This window comes from Vulpes vulpes, chromosome 1 (genome assembly GCF_048418805.1).
Source record: "Vulpes vulpes isolate BD-2025 chromosome 1, VulVul3, whole genome shotgun sequence".
NCBI lineage: Eukaryota > Metazoa > Chordata > Mammalia > Carnivora > Canidae > Vulpes > Vulpes vulpes.
Window position 1 is genome coordinate 85,591,524 of NC_132780.1, and position 21,489 is coordinate 85,613,012.

The 21,489-nt window shown below is 37.8% G+C and overlaps 1 protein-coding gene and 1 non-coding gene across 12 annotated transcripts in view; both read right to left on the reverse strand.

The window, feature by feature from the left end:
- UTRN (utrophin) overlaps positions 1-21,489 on the reverse strand; it is a 497,326-nt gene that overhangs the window by 110,022 nt on the left and 365,815 nt on the right. The window lies entirely within an intron of this gene.
- LOC112919542 (U6 spliceosomal RNA) lies at positions 12,329-12,435 on the reverse strand. The gene has a single exon (XR_003234923.1). It is a non-coding gene; the product is annotated as a U6 spliceosomal RNA (small nuclear RNA).

Genomic DNA, 21,489 nt, shown 5'->3' on the forward strand with positions numbered 1-21,489 from the left:
AACTGTAAGGTAAGAGGAAATGAAGATTTCCTCATGTACTATTTGAATGCTGGAGCCAAATCAGAATTGTTGCTAATATTATTGTTATCCTCCTAAAATTATGTACATAAACACCTGCTAGGTCTAATATTTTGCTTCTAGTGCACTTCTCTGACAATGCATTATGAAAACTCTGTTTTTTGTTTTCTAAAATATTGTATTCTAGTACTATTTTAGAATCAATACAGTTTTTGCTTCTAAATACAACTGTTTTTTAAAAAATATTTTATTTATTTATTCATGAGACACACACACACAGAGGCAGAGACACAAGCAGAGGGAGAAGCAGGCTCCATGCAGGGAACGTGACGTGGGACTCGATCCCAGGTCTCCAGAATCACACCCTGAGCTGAAGGCAGGTGCTAAACTACTGAGCCACCCAGGGATCCCACAACTGTTTTTTTAAGTAGCATTTAACATAACTATGTTGGGATGTCAGGATATTTGCAGGCTAAATCTTCATCTTCCATAATAAAGGGAAAAAAAATCTAAAAGACACCAGAACAATCATCTGATGTGAAAAACAGAGCTAAACACCAGAAAAACATCAGTAATCAGTTTATTTTTTAAAAGATTTTATTTATTTGAGAGAGAAAGAGAGCACACACAGGAGCGAGTGAAAGGGGGTAGGGGTAGAAGAGAAAGAAAATGGAGAGAATCTTAAGCAGCTCCCCACTGAGCATGGGCTCGATCCCATCACCCCTGAGATCATGACCTGAGTGGAAATCAAGTGTCGGACACTCAACAGACTGAGTCACCCAGGTGCCCCACCTATAATAAATTTAAAAGAGAACATTACTGGTGGGGAAGGGTAAAGGGAGATGAGTGACAGAACTTTGTTTTTTTTGTGATAAGCACTATAAATATTATCTGACTTTTAAGCTACTTACAATTATTACCTTGACAAAAAATTTAAATTAAAAGAGTAATGTGAACAAGAGCAAAAAAGCACCATTCCCTAAAATCCATAGATACATTTATAGCATCTATATAACCAGACAATGAAGCAAGCACAGGCAGTAAATTCACACATCAGTTAGCACCTGTGAGCATCAAATGACTATGTGACAAAAACTTCACCATCTCTATTGAGAAATGCAGCTCGTGAAGAAGTCCCAAGGTGTGACATTCAAGACTATCTTCTGACATTTAAAGTTTCTGATATGTGGAGATATAAGAAACGTAAGAGAAATGGGAAAATACATTTTTAAAAAGATTTTATTTATTTATTTATTTATTTATTTATTTTATTTATTTATTTTGGCAGAGAAGAGAGCACAAGCAGGGGGAGGGGCAGAGGGAGAAGCAGACTCCAACTGAGCACAGAGCCTCTTGTGGGGCTCCATCCCAGGACCCTGGGATCATGATGTGAGCTAAAGACAGACAGATGCTTAACTGACTGAGCCACCCAGGTGCTCCAGCTGTGGGAAAAATACATTTTAATCTAGAAATATATATACACATACATTTTCAGGTCTTGAGCCTATTCTTTTTTTTAAGATTTTTAAAATTTATTTATTCATAAGAGACACAGAGAGAGAGAGACAAACAGACAGGTAGGCAGGCAGAGGGAGGGAGGGAGGCAGGGAGCCCGACATAGGACTCAATCCCAGGTCTCCAGGATCACGCCCTGGGCTGAAGGTGGCGCTAAACCACTGAGCCACCTGGGCTGCCCGAGCCTATTTAAATTTAAATTATTGTGTTGTTACAGCAAGAAGCTCCAGATTACTGAAAATACTCCAATATTTACTTCCAAAACCACCTGGAAATATAAAATAATGATAGCAAAGAGCATGTTGCTTAAAAGACAGCAGTGAAAAACAGTGGGTAAAGCAGCAGATTTATACAAAATTTAGTGATCCAGAGTATTTATTTCCTCCAAACCCAAATCTAACCAGTAAATGTGGGAGAAGTAAAGATTCTTCAATTAATGTGCAAGAGCTATGCTAGATTTCTTCTTTTTGAAAGTGACGTCCCAGACATGAACCTATTTAATGCAAGTTGCTAAAAGGAAACTGAAGGAACCAGAAGAATACTTCCCCCATCTCATTGATCAAATCGGATAAAGATGCACAGGCACAAAAGGGAAACCAGGAAACACCAACCGGGTGATGATGGGGACGGAAATTAAAAACTGAGAGAAGACAGAACATAAAGGAATGTGACTCAGTGAACAGAGCACAGAAACAGTCCTGGCCCATACAATGATTATGGGGCCTATATTTCACAGAGGGTGAATCCTGATCTCACGGTGGAGAGAGAAGATCATATGATCCATACGATTTAGGTGTACAGTAGTGCCCACGTGGGAGTTCTGGATTATTATTAGTCCACAATACGTGCACTGGCTACGGATCTGGGAAGGGGAAACAGTACAGGAGAGATTTGCATTAAAACTATTTTTAGAAATTCAAACATCCAAATGGAAATATATATTTGCCTAAAGAAAGGATACTTGGGAAAACTAGTCAGTCAACTTCCTTGATGACTGGAACTGTGCCAATTTAACACAGATGCTCTCATGAAGGGAGATTTCACTGACTGGTTGTGGACTCTGCCTGGAAGGCAATTTCCCTAGATAATCTACATGGCATATTCCTCATCCCAAGAGGCCTTCTCTATGAGGCCCACCCAACCATGCTATTTAGTGTAGAATTCCATCTCTCCCACCCGTTACATTTCCCATCACCTTCTACTAGGCAAACTAGGTCTTTCGTTATTATGGTTATTGTTTATCATCTGTTTCCCACAGATAAAATATAAGTTCCACAAGGCCAAGGATACCTTCTGTTTTTTTGTTTGCTTTTTTTTTTCACTGTGGTAAACAAGGCACCCACAGCAGTGCTTTGGGACCTAGTAGAGCTAGGGGCTCAGAAACGCTCCCTGGTGGAAGTGGTGTCTAAACGGAGTCTCATAGAGAGAGAAGAGTACTTCCAAAAGAAGAAACAAAGCACGAGCAGAAGAACAAGGGAATACGGTAGTGTGTGCACTTAGGAGATACAAACTAAGTGCTGAAGAGCCGGGCAGAGCGCAGGTCACAAAAACCAGTGTATGAAGTCCTAATTAAGCATCTGAAGCAACCAATAACAGACAGTGGGAAACCACTAACTAGCCGGACAAGGCAGTAGGGAGCTATGACTGTCAAATTTACATTTCTGGTTTTTTTACAGTATCATTGTTGGGGCTCCCAGATGCATGAAAAACAAATCTTGATTCTGAGAATGCCCACAGGACTGGAGAATCCATTTTCTTTCCTAACATTAAACTTCAGCACTTTTTTAAAACAATCTCTTTGCATAGGGCGTTGGCAGGGGAATGTCTCATGTACTCCTTTGATATGCCAAGGGAGGGAAAAGAAGAGGCAAGTGTGGGCAGGTGGGAACCACGCCAAGCAAGCCCCACAAAAATGTGGGGCTCGAGGCCTATGTGCCAACTCACCACCCAAATATCTTAGGGAAGAGCATACATTTAATAATACCTGTTCCTATATTTTGCAAATTTAATTTTATTATTCAATTTGTCCTATTTCAGTTACATTTAAATGCACATCAGAAATGGGTTTAACTTTCAACAGTATTATATATATATACATATATATATATATGTATATATATAATCATTTCACTACCTTTTACCTCTCAATTAGACATAAAAGAAAGTCAGAATTTCCTAACCACCTGGTGAACATTAATGATAAGATAATTAGACTCCGACAGGGCTGTTTTGTATACAGAGCTACAAAGTGGCATTCAGCTGCAGGTTCTAAAATCACATGACATATATGGGGTGCCTTAAGTGAGTATAACATAATCTAATAGGAATTTTTCTATTTTAATGACTTTATATTTTCATTCAAAACAATTCTGTTCTCAGGCAATAATGAGTATTGGCAAAGAAGTGAAGAATTTGGGACCCTTATATACAGCTGGTAGAGTGATAATGGTGCAGCCACTTTGGAAAGCAATTTGGCGGTTTCTTAAAATGTTAAATATAAAATCACCATATAACCCAGCAATTCTACTTTTGGGTACATAACCAAGAGAAATGAAAGTATATGTCTATATAAAGACTTATATATGAATATTCATAGCAATATTATTCATAATCTGCAAAATGTGGACACAACCCAAACATTAACTGGTGAACAGATAAATAAAATGTGTATATCCATATAATGAAAATCTTATTCAGCAATAAAAATGAATGGATGAATCCATGATACAACACGGATGAACTTTGAAAATGTTATGCTAAGTGAAAGAAGCCAGACACAGAAGCCCATTACTGTGAAATGTCCAAAGAGGCTAAGTGTATAAAGACATGTGGTAGAAGAGTGGTTGCTTAGGGCTGGATGTTTGGGGGAAAAATGGTGGAGTGACAGCTCATGGATATGGGGTTTCCTTCTGGGATAATGCTCTAAATCTAGATAGTGATGGTGGTTGAACAATTCTGTAAACATACTAACAACTGCTGAACTGGTCACTTGAATTTTATACTGTGTGAATAGTATCTCAATAAAGTTATTAAAATAATAATTGTTCTTTCTCCCAAAAAAGTTCTCTAGATAATCTGTTTATTTCTAACCTCTATCCCCACCAATCTGCAAAGAAGTAGCTCATTCTATATGTTCAGTATGTTCCCATCTCAGAGTTTCCAGAGCACTTTCTATTTCTCTAGCACAGCTCATCCTGATATATTGTGACCATGCATCTGTCCTCTCCATTATATTGTCAGTTCTTCTAGGATAAGGCTCACATCTTAATCATTCAAAATTCTCTTCAGTGTTTGCCTACACACATATAGAAAGTACTCAATAAATGCTTAGGGAATAAGGAATGAAACAAGGAATGCTTTCAGATTAAATACTAGGTAGGATTCCAAAATATGGTGAAACAAAATAAAACAAAGTCTCCCACATGTGATTAACCTAAATTGGATATCCTAAATTACTGGAGTGCAGTTAGCTCTGGATTATTTGAACTGTATACTTTGCAAATGTTTAGTAAATATTTTTTGAGACACAGTTAGATTTTCCTATCATCTAATTGTCAGAAGTATTTTTTAAAAGATTTTATTTTTAGAAATCTCTACATCCTACATGGGCTTAAATGTACAACCCAGAGATCAAGAGTCACAGGCTCCACTGACTGAGCCAGCCAGGCACCCCTTCCTATCTTCTAATTATCAGCTAGTAAATACTAAGCATTTTGCTTTATTATTGATTATCATTTAACTAATAGCAAAAGTCTTCTTTTCTCCCTAGATAAACAAGTAACAGATTTCAGTGAAAGGGGTTATGGGCTCACTCCATAATCCTGAGGTAACTGCATAGAACATAGTTTCAAAACTATTGTAGTCATTAGACTGAAGGCTGAATCTGTTATTACTATTGTGTATCAAATCCATTTGAAACATACTGGCTTAGGGGATCCCGGTGTGGCTCAGTGGTTTTAGCGCCTGCCTTTGGCCCACGGCATGATCCTGGAGTCCCAGGATTGGGTCCCGCATCGGGCTCTCTAGTAGAGCTTGCTTCTCCCCCTGCCTATGCCTCTGCTTCTCTCTCTCTCTCTCTCTCTCTCTCTCTCTCTGTGTGTGTGTGTGTGTGTCTGATGAATAAATGGATAAAATATTAGAAAAGAAAAGAAAAGAAAAGAAAGAGAAGATAAAGAAAAGAAAAAAAAGAAAAGAAAAGAAAGAAAAGAAGAAAAGAAAGAAAAGAAAAGAAAAGAAAAGAAAAGAAAAGAAAAGAAAAAAGAAAAGGAAAACATACTGGCTTAGGGACCACCTGGGTAGCTCAGCAGTTGAGCATCTGCCTTCAGCTCAGGGCATGATCCTGGGGTCCAGGGATCGAGTCCTGCATTGGGCTCCCCTCACAGAACCTGCTTCTCCCTCTGCCTATGTCTCTGCATCTCTGTGTCTCTCATGAATAATAATAATGATGATGATAAAAATAATAAAATAATGCATTGGCTTAGAACAATGACGATTTATTATTCAAGATTCTTTGGCTTGGCAATTTGATCAGCTCCTCTGCTGGTGCCACCAAAGGTTACTCCTACAGCTATAGTCATCTACCCTTTAACTAGGATTGCATATCCAACATGGGCTCATTCACGTGTCTAGAAATTATTATAGGCTCCTGGCTGGAATACCTCAGCAGTTTCCCTGCATATGGTCTCTAAATGCCCTGTAGGCTAGAATGGGCTCCTTAGAAGCCTGGTAATTAGTGTGTCCAAAGAGTAGAGTGAAAGCTACAAGATATCTTAAGACATAGGCTCTAGAACTTATCCAATAGAACTTTCTGCAATGATTAAAAATGTTTTAAAACCATGCTGTCTAGAATGGTAACCACTTGTTGCTTGCAACTATTTGGTACTTGGGGACACCTGGGTGGCTCAGTGGTTGAGCATCTGCCTTCGGCTCAGGATGTGATCCTGGGGTCCTGGGATTGAGTCCCACATCGGGCTCCCTGCATGGAGCCTGCTTCTCCCTCTGCCTGTGTCTCTGCCACTCTTTCTCTGTGTCTCTCATGAATTAATAAATAAAATCTTTAAAAAAAAACTATTTGGTACTTGAAATATGACTAATTGAACTGAAGGACCAGATTTTAAATTTTATCTAATTGTAATTATTTTAATTCAAATATAAGTGGTCACATACAGCTAAGGGTTACCAACATGAGACAGTACAGCTCTGGAATCTGCACTTAGGCCACATTCTATTATTTAAAGCAAGTCACGAGGCTCAGCACAGATTCAAGAGAATGGAGAAGTACAATGCGTTGCTTGGTGAGGAGAACAGCAATGATCCTCAGCATAGGGGCTGAGATCTAGAGAATCACGATTCATTATTTTAAGAATCAATCACAGGATAAAGAGGACAGAGAGGGCTGGGGGAGGCACAGGGACTGGTAATATTTTATATAAGTAGTCATGGAAGGCATCTCAAAGACAGTGGTGATATCTGGAGAGCTGAAGGAAGTGGAGAAGTCAGCCATGAGAATATCTGGCAAAAGAGAATTCCAGGCAGGGGAACAGCAAATACAAAAGTCCTGAGGGAAGTGCTTGCCTGGCTTTGCAGGCTGGCACTGTCAGAGCTGGGTAAACAAAGGATGAGCGTGGCTGCTTCTGTAAAAATGTTTCAAATCATGAATGTTAGAAGGAAATAAATCTTTGTAGCTGATAGGAAAGGCACCTAGTAACTACATCCTTCCTTATACGGCAGACATCTAGCTACCTTACTGACTCAAGGCCTGGCCATTGACCTATGAAAGCCCTGTGTGACAACCTGAGCACAAAGCTTATGCATTTTCCATTCTAATAGTCCAAAGACTTCAATTCCCCTCCCAGGCAAGTACATGTGAAATCAAGCTCCAGCCTGTAGCAGTAGACCAGATCAATTATAAGAAGGAAGAGATATAAAATAATTTCAAAAACTGAAACTGTATTTTAAAAGTTGTATGCTCTGAAATTTTTAATATAAGGAAATATGGTATCAGATACCTCAGAAGTCAGGAATAATAAATGGAGAGCAAAATGATTGTCCCATGGCCATAAGAAAATGTTCCACTCCTCTCCCACCCTAAGGTGGCATAAGAGTATATGATAGGATTTTTCAACAAAGATTTCCACCAAAATAAAAAATTTAAGACATATTAAATTCATGTAATCTGAAGGAAATATGCCAGCACAAAGGGCACAGTAATTAATAAGCCAATATTCCAATCCTTAGGGAACCTACAGTCTAAAGAGAAAAGAATGTTGCTCACAATACGTTAAGTACACAAATCTTTGAGAGAAGTAAAAACAGAGCACTGAGGAAATACCGAGAAGATGGTGGGAGGTGGATGGGGCACAAGCAACCCTTCCAAAAATACGTGAACTATGTGTTGTAAAGGAAACTGAAATTAGATTAAAGGTAATTAAGAGAAAAGCAATTAAAGGAAACAGAATACACAGGTAAAGTCATCCAGTCCGTCCTTCTTTTCCCTGTTAAGCAGCTTCTGCATGCTCATTTAAACTAAAGGAAGCCCTGGAATGTCAGATTAATGAAGACCAGATTTGAATATCAGAACTCAACTAGTAAAATCTCAGTGTTTGCATTCCCAACAGAATTTCCCCAAGCTCCAAACCCCACTGAGCAGAGGCCACCTTTCCGGTCACTTCTCTGTCCTCTTTTGAGGACAGAGTGTCAGGCAGCAGAGTCTATTGCTCCTTATTCAACTTTAAATGCCTAAAGAGAGATCCTCAATGATCCTTCTGTAATGTCTAGGAACACTTTTCCCCACTTGCTCTAATTGGGAAGGAGAGGGGATTAAAGGATAAGAAGGTACAGATCTTCCTTCACTGCCGATGGGGTTAAGACCCGATAAACCCACTGTAAGCTGAAAATATCCTAAGTCAAGAATGCACTGAATATACCTAACTTACCAAACATCACAGGTTAGCTTAGCCTACCTTAAATGTGCTCAGAACACTTACATGAGCCTACCCCTGGGCAAAATCATCTTTAAAAAGCCTATTTTCAAATAAAGTTGGGTAGTGCACGAAACTTCTTAAATTGCTGTGCTGAAAGTGGAAAAGCAGAACAGTTGCATGGAGACGGAATAGTTGTCAATAGGATCAGTCCTTGACCCTTGTGACTGTGTGGGGGTCTGGGACCTGTGGCTGCTGCTGCCCAGCATTATGAGAGAGGACATCCTGCACGACACTTGCCCAGGAAAAGATCCAAATTCAAAATTAGGAAGGATGGTTTCTACTGAATTCCTATGGCTTTGGCACCATCATAAAGTTGAAAAATTGCAAGTCTACCATCATTACATCAGGGACTGTTTGCATAAAGAAGTGACTGGGGTGGCTTGAGTCTGAAAGTCTCTCAAGTCAATCAGCTGTCATTTTCATCAGAAACATGGCCCTTGCTCACTGGAGTGGCTGGGCTGCTGCCAAGCAAAGGGCAGTAATATCAGTTACTCCTGGAGCACTGACATGGGCAGTATCTTGCAAATCACTTGATACGAAAATAAGATCTGAGGAAACCTGGAGGGAGGAGAGGAATTCCTGGTATCCCCTTCGGTCCTAACCTGGAAATCTGTCCCACTGCGCTGAGACAAGCAGAGATGCACACAAGTGAGTGTGAACTAAATCTTGGTGTCATTCCCTTTGCTGTAAGTAACAACTGTCTCCCCTTTCTTTAACCTAAAGCCATCATCCAAACTGTCTGTATATTACATGCCCCAATTCACTGAGATGCACTTTTCCTAAAATTTTCTAGACCATAATATTAAAATTATAGATAAAACAGATCCTTTGGCTTATCTGCTTAAAACCCTCCAATGGCTTCCAGTTGTACTTAGAGCAAATTCTAAACTTCATATCGGATCTGGGCCTTCTCTGCTCTCCAACTTCAACTACTAAATCCCCTAATTTCCAGTCTCAAAGTCTTTGTTTCTATTCCTAGAATATGCCAAGTGTTCACTCCTCATGTCCTGTGTAATCCTGAAAGTATTTGCTTTGAATCTTCAAAGGCTCCTTCTCATTATTTAGATCTCAGCAACCAGTACATCTATTGGATAAATAAATGAAAAAATGGGTAAACTGACTTGAAAGAAAATGTAGGAATCAAGGAAGGTGAACTCCTGAGAAATGAGAGTAGCTCTTACGAAGCTCGTCTGCAAAGAAAGCAGCACAGAATAACCAACTCTGAGCAGCAGAAGAGGGAAGGAGCCATCTCCTGTACCCTTCATAGAAAAAGTTATTTCTTGACACAGACCTGTGTACTTTCTTAGCAATATCACTGACCCTTATTGGTCAAAGTCAAAGAGATTCACAAGGGTTGTCCCTCCTGACCCTTCAAGAACCCAGCACAGTTATCACCCCCCTCTCCATTAATATAAATATCACCTGGTTCTCCAGAAGAGCCAGCCCTCTCTCCTCTGAGAACTGTCCAGATCTTGGCATCTGCTTTGCTGAATCATTTACCACACATACTATCCTGCTTTCTTTGCAGACCTGATTCCTACACCACCTGAGCCATCTGTGAAGGCACATACCTATGCCACAGAGGATAGGTAGCAACTCAATGAATTTATGAATGAGAGAATAAGGAGATGTTTAAAAAACCTATTCTGTGGTATAATAAAATCAGAGATTTGAAGCTAAGGTTGTGTGACAGTCCAGTACACACCATGAAGGCACATCTTTACCCACCACCAGCCCTTGGGTTTATCCCAAAGCTTCTCTGCATGTTTATAACAAGATCTCCTATCCTACTAACTCCACAGGTGAAAGAGTGGATCTGAACATATCTCAAAACTGTTTAGTGTTCTAGAATAACTAGTTACTATTAAAATGATGCTAACCTGAAGTCTTACCAACATTCTCCCCTCCTTTCCAGGACAGAATTCTTCCCTCAGCCTCTATTCACCATTACTTGTGGAAGAAAGTTCTAGCTGTTTTATCTATAGCTTTCAATGATCAATACCAGTCTTCATCCCTCCATTAGCAGGAACAACTGCATTTAACTATTTTAAGGGATAAATTATTTAATTTTAAGAAAACTGGAATCATATGATCCTCCAAAATTAAGCAAAAATATTCAGAAAGTATAAAACTGGGTTGCAAGCTTCTTCTGTCACTTTAGATTTTTAGAAAACAAACATATAAATGTAATGTCTTTTTGTAAACCAATTTGTTCCAGACTAAAACAGCAAGGTAAAGCTCTGTGATGGCAAAAATGATTATCCAGGTTATATCACATACACTCATTTGATATAAATACCAAATTTCTTCAACTGATCATCCCAACAATGTGTATCTTTACCCCAATCTTTCCAGGTACAACAAAATCAAACACATCCAACCAATTATCTCCCTTCTCTTTGAGAGAAAAACAGAGTTGGACATCTGACATCTTAAAAATGCTTTCTAAATTCCCATCTTGGCATGGAGCACCAGCATTTTAATGTTAACAATACAAGATTCAAGGAAAGGGGGGAAAAACTAAGAAATCGCAAGCAAGGGTGCAGTGAAACTTCACTTTCATACATTGCTAGAGGCGGAAAATTGGTTCAATCACTTGGGAAAGTAGGTTGGCAATATATCAAGAGTCATTATTATGTTCATATTGTGTGAAACAAGAATTTCACCTTTGAGAGTACGTCCTAGGAAAATGTGCCAGAAAAAGCTACAAACACAAAAGTTTTCATTATAAAGTTATTTATGACCAAAAAATTTTGAAGGCAATTTAAATATCTAACACCTGGAAAATATTTAGGATCACTACAGTACAGCTACACTAGGGACCATTATGTAACCTTGAAAAATTACTGTGATAATGACTACACAGCCACATGAAGAAATAGGACATATATCTAAGTTAAAAAAAAAAAAGACAAGATAAAACTAAATACCCTCTTAGAACTCTGTGAAAGATAAATATGCAAAAAGGAAATATTCATGTAAAATGAAAATGGTCATGTTACAGTGGTAAACTTAAGGCCACATTTTGTTCTCGCTTTTATAAAATCTATAATGATATTATGTTCATAATTTAAAATTATACTTTTAAGAAAGGAATACAAAATGGAACCTAGCTCATTTATCATTGAACAAATAATTACTTTTATTTTTGTTTTTTTATTGAAATATAATTGACATAAAATATTCTATTAGTACAGGTATATCATAGTGATTTGATATTTTTATACATTACGAAATGATCCCCACAATAAGTCTAGTTACCATGTGTCATCATATAAAGCTATTACCATATTATTGACTATAATCCTTATGTTGTACATTATATACTCATGACTTAATTTCATAACACTGAGCTTGTGCCTCTTAATCCCCTTTACCTATTTCACCCATCCACCACCGCCTTCACACTCTGGTAACAGATTATTTACTGTATTTATGAGTCTGTTTCTGTTTTTTTTTTTTTTATTATTCATTTATTTTGACTTTTAGACTTCACAGGTAAGTGAGATCATACAGTATTTGTCTTTCTCTGTCTCATTTCACTTAGCATATAATACCCTCTTGGTCCATTCATGTTGTCACAAATAGCAATATTTAATTTGTTTTTTTTATGGGTGAGTGATATTCCATCGAATATATACCACATTTTCTTCATCTATTAATGGACACTTAGGTTGCTTCCATATCTTGGCTATTGTAAATAAATACAGGCATGCATATATGTCTTCAAACTGATGTTTTCAATGTCTTCAGATTATTGTCCAAAAGTAGAATTGCTGGATCATACAGTAGTTCTACTTCTAATTTTTTGAAAAAATATGGAATGTTTCATGAATTTACATGTCTCCCTTGCATGGGGGCTTTGCCAATCTTCTGTGTATCATTCCCATTTTAGTATAGGTACTGCCCAAGCCGGCACAAATTACTACTTTTAAAGAATGGCATTATTAATCATTACAAAGGTATTTTAGAAGCATAGTTTTTGTATCTATGACAACCATAAAACTTTCCCATTATGTTTTACTTCATAACCTCTCTGAAGCTAGACTTCTTTTAAAAATGTAATACATGACAACAGAGTTACTGAATGGGGCATTCCCTATGTTATCAGTACTGCCTATGTCTATGAGGAATCTTAATCCATCCCACTTTCAGGAAGTCAAATTTCCACATGAGAGAGAACCCAGCAACATTCAGTACATAAGGATGAAATAACATGCTATATTTTAAAGGCTATCTCAACAATTAGAGATATGTCAATTCTTTCTCCCTTATATAAAAATCTTTCCAACTGCTGAACTGAATAATTTAGGTAATAAAAGAGAAAGAAGGTAGCCTCTTACCTGGCTATAATATTAAAACATAAAGTATAATGGTGTTGATTAATTTTCTTACAAGTATGCATATAATTGAAATTATCTCTAGCTCTTGAGGAAATACTGTTACTTACATTTCTGTCAGCTAATCTTTATTAAAGATTTGGCTATTTAAAATAGAAATATTTTTAAAAAGGGGATATTCTTTTGAACACGAATAAGTAAAAAAGGATTACAGAGAGATAGAGAAAAAAAGGAACACTCATACCAAAGGACATGTTATCTTTGGATATATTCCATTCATTTAACATTCAACAAATACAGATTATCTAACATGTCAGATGTAGACAAAGAGACACAGAAAATAAGTAAGTAATTGTGTTAGAGGATGATAAATGTTATGAAAAAAGAAAAAAGCAGAACAGGGTAACAGAGATTAGGGGAACTGGGAAGGGGGTTGTGATTGGTGCAAAGAAGTCTGGGAGGCTTCATTGAGGAGGTGCTACAGAACAAACATTTGAAAACAGTGGAGTTAACCATTTGGATACCAGGGAAAGAGCATTCTAGGTAAAAAAGACAACACGGTGCTGTAATAAAGTTACAGCTAGGGGCCAGTGTGGTTAAAACCAGACTTTAAAGAGAGAATAGAAAGAATGAGGTGAGCAAGGTGTGAGTGGGAAGTAAGGCACATCATGTTGGGTCTTGCGGACCATTCTGAGAATGGTGGCTTTTATTCTGAATTAAATAGAAAACCACTATAGGATTTTGATTCATCAGAATAAGAACACTCTAGCCACTATAGTAAGAATAAGAGATTGATCACTGTAGCTCCTAAGAGTTGGTAAAAGGTAACCAGATTCTGATTATATATTTTGAACATGGAACCAACAAGATTTTCTAACAAATGGAATATGAGAGAAAGATGGGATTGAAGGTGATTATTATTTTTTATATAAGCAACCAGAATAGATTTTTTTCCTCTGAAATGGGAGGAAAGTAGGTAGAATGATTTTGAGTAGCAAGTTCAAAAAATTCAGTTTAGACATACTAAGTTTGAGATGTCTCTTAGATACCCAAGTAGAGATGACCTGTAAAGAGATATAAATTTGGCAGTGATTGGCATATAGATGGCATATAAAACCAAGGGACCTGATGAGTTCAGGAAGGAATGGGTATGGAGTAGTTGGAATCCCCTGATCCCTGGTGCATCCCAATTTTAGGAGGCTGAGGAAACAAGAAAGGGCCAGCAAAGAAGGGTGAGAAGGAACTACCAGTGAGGTAAGAAGAAAATCAGCACAGAGTGGTATCCTAGGAGTCAAGGAAAGAGGTCAAACAGAGCAACAGTTAGTAAGCTGACAGGAGAGGAAAGTTTGAGAATAGACCCCTGGTTATATCTCCACTGACACTAACAGATGGAGACAGGATAAGGTATAATGAGGAGCATGTATGTGAAAGCAAAGGCTCAGGATGGCTTACTTGAGAAAGAGAATGCTTGAAATAAGTTTTAAGAGCTTTCATTACGGTAAAAGTGTCGTTTTATGTATGTCAAAACTTAAATGTTTTTCTTAATGCCAGCAGGTCTGACTATGTCATTCACGGAGCTCTTTCTTCAAATATTACTAAGAATTTCAAGATGGCGGCAGTAGAGCATTAAACCAAGTGCAGGGCCCTTCTAAGAGTGGACCTCATGTGACTGTATTTGCATGGGACACACACCCATGAAGCTGGCCCCAGAGGCAAAGCATCTCAACTATAACAAATACATGTACTGCTGGTACAGCAGGCTTCCCTAGCTTCTGGTTTCAAGAAAACATTTAACTACTTATCGGAGAATACAAGCAGAAAAAATAAATGATACAAACATAAGGAGAATCTGTTAGAATGTAATTTACTTTTTTTCCCAACTTGCTTTCAAAGCTAAATCAGCATATATGGATCTGAAGTCATTATAGTATGACAGCAAAAAAGGGCAGAAGAGTCATTAAATTTGATAGCACTAATAAAACTACATGAGAAAAGGGAGAGAAAACAGGCTTACTTTTCATTAGTATGCAGACAAAATAAAAAAAAAAAACCTCCTTCATAGAGCTTTAAAAGTTTTGGTTAATGTTCCTAAATGAACATTTAATATATAAATTCATTTTGGTTCCACCCCATTGACATAAAAAGTGATGCCTGAGTCAGAACACCAAGTATGAACGTGAAAACTATGGCAGGAATCCTCCAGCTTCTCACAGTAATAAAAGAGTATTCTTCCTTAAGCTTCTCAAAATATACGCACACTCAAATGTATTCCTTCACTAGGCAAACATAGGCAATATCTACTCTTACCAGGCACCATATAGGGTGAACTTGTATTTTTTTTCTCTTTCAAGTATAATTGAAAAGGGAGGCAAGCAACACCTCTTGCTCTATTGAATACACCAAGTCATGCCATGACTGCTTTGGAGTATTTTCCCTCCAGGAGTTTGGATAACAGTCTTTAGTGAATTCTTATTCTGAGATCTCTTTTTAGCTCAAAGGCTACTCCCTCCTGTGAAGCCTTACCCAATCTTCCCAAGCACAGATAATCATGATTCATCTGTGCCTCCCTGGCTGTGTGCTCCTGTTCACATTACTGTGCTTTTGGTACCGAATGCAGTTAACTTTTTTCAGGCCTGTCCCTGCTGCCAGATGGTGAAATCTGTGACAGCAAAATGAGTCTTCTGAAGTGATACATGCCCAGTGCCTAACAAAGTATGGGAAAATAGCAGTAACATAGAAGTTTGTTGAATGGATACATAAATTGTCAGATAAATGAAACTGGGCTAAACATATCTAGAGGCAGTTCATTGGAAATGGGCTGTTATATTAAGGGGGTGGACTGTAACTGCTTAGTTTCCCATACCTCTACTTCCTGCTACATTTGCTGTCCACTCTCAATTTCACCACTAGACAATGCCAGCTATTAGGCTGCCTTGCCTGTCCCTCTAAACTTGGATATTCTATTGCCCTTTGGGGTAAAGTCTCAATGACAGCAGCAGGCATAGGAGATAAATCAACTGCAGACAGCTAAATGGATTACGGCAGGTTGGTGTAGCCTCATTTCCAGAACTGCTGCTTCAGGGATGAATACAAGTAACAGTCCTTGGTGGGCTATGCATTTAATAGGAAGAAAGTCAACAGAGGTGCCAAAGGCTGGAGGGGGAACTTGGAAATTAATTTAATCAATTTTAGAAAAAGGTCAATCTCCCACATTGGGTAACTTCATCACTCAGCAAGACCTTGAAGTTACAGATTTGCAGGTAGAATCTCAGATTACTTTAAGAGGGACAATGATCCTACACATACACACCCTCAATTTCATGGTGGGATGTTGCTGATTTAAAGACAATGTTTGAATTTGTTGTGTTAAGAAAACAACTTTGCAAATGTATTTCAGCAAGTCAGTTAAAGACCCAAATGTTCTGACTCTTATATAATGAGATTGTTTTTTAAAGACTTTATTTATTTATTCATGAAAGACAGAGAGAGAGAGAGAGGGGCAGAGACACACAGGCAGAGGGAGAAGCAGGTTCCATGCAGGGAGCCCGATGTGGGACTGGATTCCGGGTCTCCAGGATCACACCCTGGGCTGCAGGCAGCGCTAAACTGCTGTGCCACCGGGGCTGCCCATATAATGAGACTTGAATAGAGAAATTAAATTGAGTTAAGTAACGGATAGAAAGGCCTAAGGGAATGGACCTCAAACTATAAAACATTATACCAGAATTATACACTTTCAATTATTTTTGGTTTCCTTTCTATTTATTTATTTTTATTTATTTTTAAAAATATTTTATTTATTCATGAGAGACCCAGAGAGAGGCAGAGACATGGGCAGAGGGAGAAGCAGGCTCCCTATAGGAAGCCCATTGTGGAACTCGATCCCAGGACCCTGAGATCACGTCCTGAGCCAAAGGCAGACGCTCAACCATTGAGCCATCCAGGTACCCCTGGTTTCCTTTTCTAAAATCAAACACGCATTCTTTTGGAGAAAGGTGGTTACTGCTCCCCATATAACTTAGAATTTACATTGTGTAGAAAATGAAGTGTAGAGTGAGTAGTAAACACTGCATTTGCAATTTTATCCAATGTTAAAGTATGTGACTGAAATAAACCCACAAATCAATGCTACATGCACTGTAAGTACTTTCTAAGTAATTCTTGATTAAATGATAATCTCACGTTCTTGAAAGTGAAGCTGCATATGAGTGACCTCATTTTCTATAAAACTTTAAAAATGTACAAAAAATTTGGGTCATTTGATGGGAAAATTCAACTCTATCCTTTTGTTCTAAAAAAATTTAAAACACTCTGTTTTTTTAAAACATGTTTCAAAGTAGCAATTTATTTTGATATTTGAGGATATTAAATACATACCCATATAAGAAAAAAAATAATACGATTGTGTTGTTTACAAACTGATACTGGTAAGATTGGAAAGTGACTGTCTAATTTTACAAGTTAATCCTAGATAGTGAGGTGGGGGGATGGGGTTACTTCTGCTGGGCAGTATTACATGGTAAATAGTAGGTATTAATTTGGTTTTATTTAGATAACTCATATAGCCTAGACAATTTTAAACAAAATAAAAATGATCTAAACTGTCAAGACAGACTCACAGCAGTTATGGGAAGAAATATGCAGCACTGTTTACTGTGCACCAGACTCAGTGCCAAATGCTTTACTGTCAGAACCCTTAGACATATTATTAATTTTTATTATTATTTAATGGGTCTGCCTATGCACATATGTTGTTAAGGCACCGAACAAAGTATTTCTTATCGTTGTTGCTGAAAATTTATCAATGTTCTGACTCATTGGTTAAAATATCCAACATATCCAAAGTATAAGCAGAAGTATTAATTAAGTATCTAAAATACACTGATGTTATATAATACTGGGTCCTGGGACATTCCTTTTTTATTTTACAGGAGAAGAGAATGCCAATCTGGGAGTCACTCATTTCAATGTGTGAGAGAGAAATTTTAAACAGAGCCCGCACTAGGGCTTCCTGCTTGCTCAGCATCCAAGACTCGTACCTTTCCCCAGCAGCATCAACCCTACTATTTTGCTTTTCTGCTCTGTTTCTGGTCTATGGAATGCCTGCTATGTTCTGGAGCCCATCTTTGCCATGCTTGGTTTCTGGGGGGGGGGGGGGGGGGGTGGTTGTTACATTTTATCTGTAATTGCTAGGTTTTAAGCAGACAAGGTGATCTGAAGCATGACTTTACAGTACCATTCTAACTAAAAGTCTCAGAGCTGTCCCCTAAACATTTAAATATGTAATATTCCATCTGGATACAGCCACAAGCACAGAGCTTTTATGAATAGAAATTATTAAAATGTGCCACTGAAGTGCAAAGGCTGTGCCTTATTGCCCTTTGTATATTTAACATTGTTTTCAACACATAAGGCATTCGGTGAATAGTGTAGGTGGGTGGGAAAGTGATTAGCACTGCCATTTTTGAGGAATGGTTATATAAAAGCATCACTAAATCACTGATGCACATATAAAGATCTAGAATATAGAAATATAGATAGGAACCAGAAGACTTTGAGAGTATGTAAGTTCCCATAAGCAAACCTCCAAGTATCCAAGGTGACTGCACACATAAATCTGAGATACCAGGGTCTCTAACCATAGTCATTTGTGACCGTGAAAGCAGACTGGACTCAGGATAAGGTCATGCAAATGCAAATGTAAGATCATATATATATATATTTTTTTTTACTTAGAGATTATGGTAACATTCAAATATTGCTTTTTTAAAGATTTTATTTATTGATTCATGAGAGACAGACAGAGAGAGAGAGGGAGGGAGAGAGAACAGAGACACAGGCAGAGGGAGAAGCAGGCTCCATGCAGGGAGCCTAACGTGGGACTTGATCCCGGGTCTCCAGGATCAGGTCCTGGGTTAAAGGCAATGCTAACTAAACCGCTGAGCCATCTGGGCTGCCCCTCAAATATTGCTTTTAAAGGTAGTTAGGGGGATCCCTGGGTGGCGCAGCGGTTTGGCGCCTGCCTTTGGCCCAGGGCGCGATCCTGGAGATCCGGGATCGAATCCCACATCAGGCTCCCGGTGCATGGAGCCTGCTTCTCCCTCTGCCTGTGTCTCTGCCCCTCTCTCTCTCACTGTGTTCCTATCATAAATAAATAAAAATTAAAAAAAAAAAGATTTATTTAAAAAAAAAAGGTAGTTAGATTCATAGTTAAATATTTATCATTTGCCTATAAACCTTTGATAAGTTAATAAAAGTAGTGTATACAGACACATCTCATGAGCTTGGCCTTTCCATGATAAGCTGTTTTCTTTATTAAGAAGAAGATATAAATTATCTTGCAGTCCCTAGACTCATATCTTATCCTATATAAATTCTCAAAAATGTCATTTCAATGACTTCATCCCATTTCCTGAGTAGTCTAAATTATCTCTGAAGCCACCAGTAGACTAAAATAATAAGTGTAAGTTATGACATCAAAGCTTATGGTTGCCCAAACATCATGAATCTGAGAAAAAATTTAAAATTTGGACATTTTGAACAACTAAATGAAAAATACACTAGAAAATATAAGTCCTAGTTCAAAGAAGAACTCTAACAGCCATTGCTTATTGAGCACTTACTGAATGTACTATGCTAAGTGGTTTATACATACTGATGGTCAGAAACAGGACTGAACAGATGGGACTATAGGCTACAGAGGCTAGATCACAGACCTAGTGATGCAGGAGAGGAGCACTAAAACCATGTCTACCTAAGCCCAGGTACTAGTTCACTAACTTTGTATAGGAAGTCCCAGCATAAGGTGCCTCAGAATAGTGGCTAATATGCCATTCTCCAGAGGGGAAGAGCCAAAAAAATTTTCACTCAACTTTATAAAGTGCTGAGGATAGAGGTTAGTCAGATTTCTTTTTTTAAATATTTTATTTATTTATTCATGAGAGAGACACACACAGAGAGAGGCAGAGAAACAGGCAGAGGAGAAGCAGGTCCATGCTGGCAGCCTGATGTGGGGACTCGTTACCAGGACTCCAGGATCATGCCCTGGGCCGAAGGCAGGCGCTAAACTGCTGAGCCACCCAGAGATACCCGGTTCGTCAGATTTCTACTTAGAATTATCTTATTCAAATTCTTAACATAACTCTTTGACATCAGAGTTTGACATCCCTGGAAGTAGCTTTTAAATCACATGGTGGTCTTCTAGCATACAGTTATCCCCATCCACCTAAGCTATAGCTTTGTTTTTTACTTTGTATATGATGTCACTGGAAATTTTAATGTAGAATTTAAGTGCTAATTTGTTTGACATCAGCACAGGTGGTTTTTAATGCATCTTGTGAATGTGTATTCGTTTTGTCCACAACAGAAAGACATGTGGTATTGCTTTTTAAATTGATCTTTAAAAGACTTGAATACAATGACATTCAACACTTGCATTTATGAGATTGTATCTCCTAGAATGGTAAACAAATCAGTGTTAGATTTCTTTGTTTCATTTAAAAAAAAATTCCATCTGGGAATCTCTAGACATTCTAATTTAGTATTATTAGATTATGTCACATTATGTGACATTGTACTGCGTTATTCAAAATAAAGTAATTCAGACAACGATCAGCAAGAAGACAAAGTCAGAAATCAAATATAAAATCCCACTCTTTCTATGGGGAAATTTCAAGATAACTTGCCTAATATTAGTATCAAGCCATTTAAGGCTTGATTATAACTATATACTTTAGGCTATAAAGCAAGAGTTCTTTAGAATCAGAGATTTTTTAAAAAACTTTATTATGACAATTAAAGACCAAATATAGCAAGAAGCTAGAAAAAATACAGTTTATAATATGGACAAAACTAAAAGGCACCTAAATTTAATGCTAAACATACCTATGAAAAAAAATTTTTTTAATTATTTTATTCTGTTTAAAGCTACATCGTAAGTTATAATTGAAGACAGTTATAGAATCCCTTAAACAGAAAAGATCAGATATAAAAGTGTACAAGAACTGACAGCATGCTTGAGTTATCACCAAGGTACTGAAGTTGGGGGTTAGAGAAATGCATAGTTAAGCAGATAACCAGAGATTTGGGACAGCAATGTGCAGTTAGTTCACAGCTCAGCCCCACTGCTTGCTGGAAATGATTTCTCATAACACAGGGAAGAAACAGGGACTGTAAGTTTGAGGAAGGGCAGGCACAGGCTCTCTCCTTACTAGAAGCTCCATGCAGACAGGCACTGCATTTTTTCTGTGTATCTGTGTCTCTCTGGTGTCCCAGAAACTGTCCGACATGAGGGTAAATGATAAGGATTTGTTGGAAGTGAGAAAGGAAGAGAGGGATGAAAACTCAGATTGCATCAAAACACACCATGGCTCTCATTTTCTTTCACTATTAATAAGGGGATTGGACTAAACTATTTCTTGGGCTTTTTTCAATTTTAATCATTCCTAATTCTAATTCTAAATTAGTATTTTTTTCCTGATAAAAAGAATCTGAAGGCAGGGGGAAAAGACATCTCCAGGGACACAGGAAAGAAAAAGCTGCCCTGAAACACTGTAACCACATGTACATCCAAAAGGATTTTAAATTTAAGGAAAGATTAGAGACAAAATACAGAATTATAGTTAAGTTAGAAC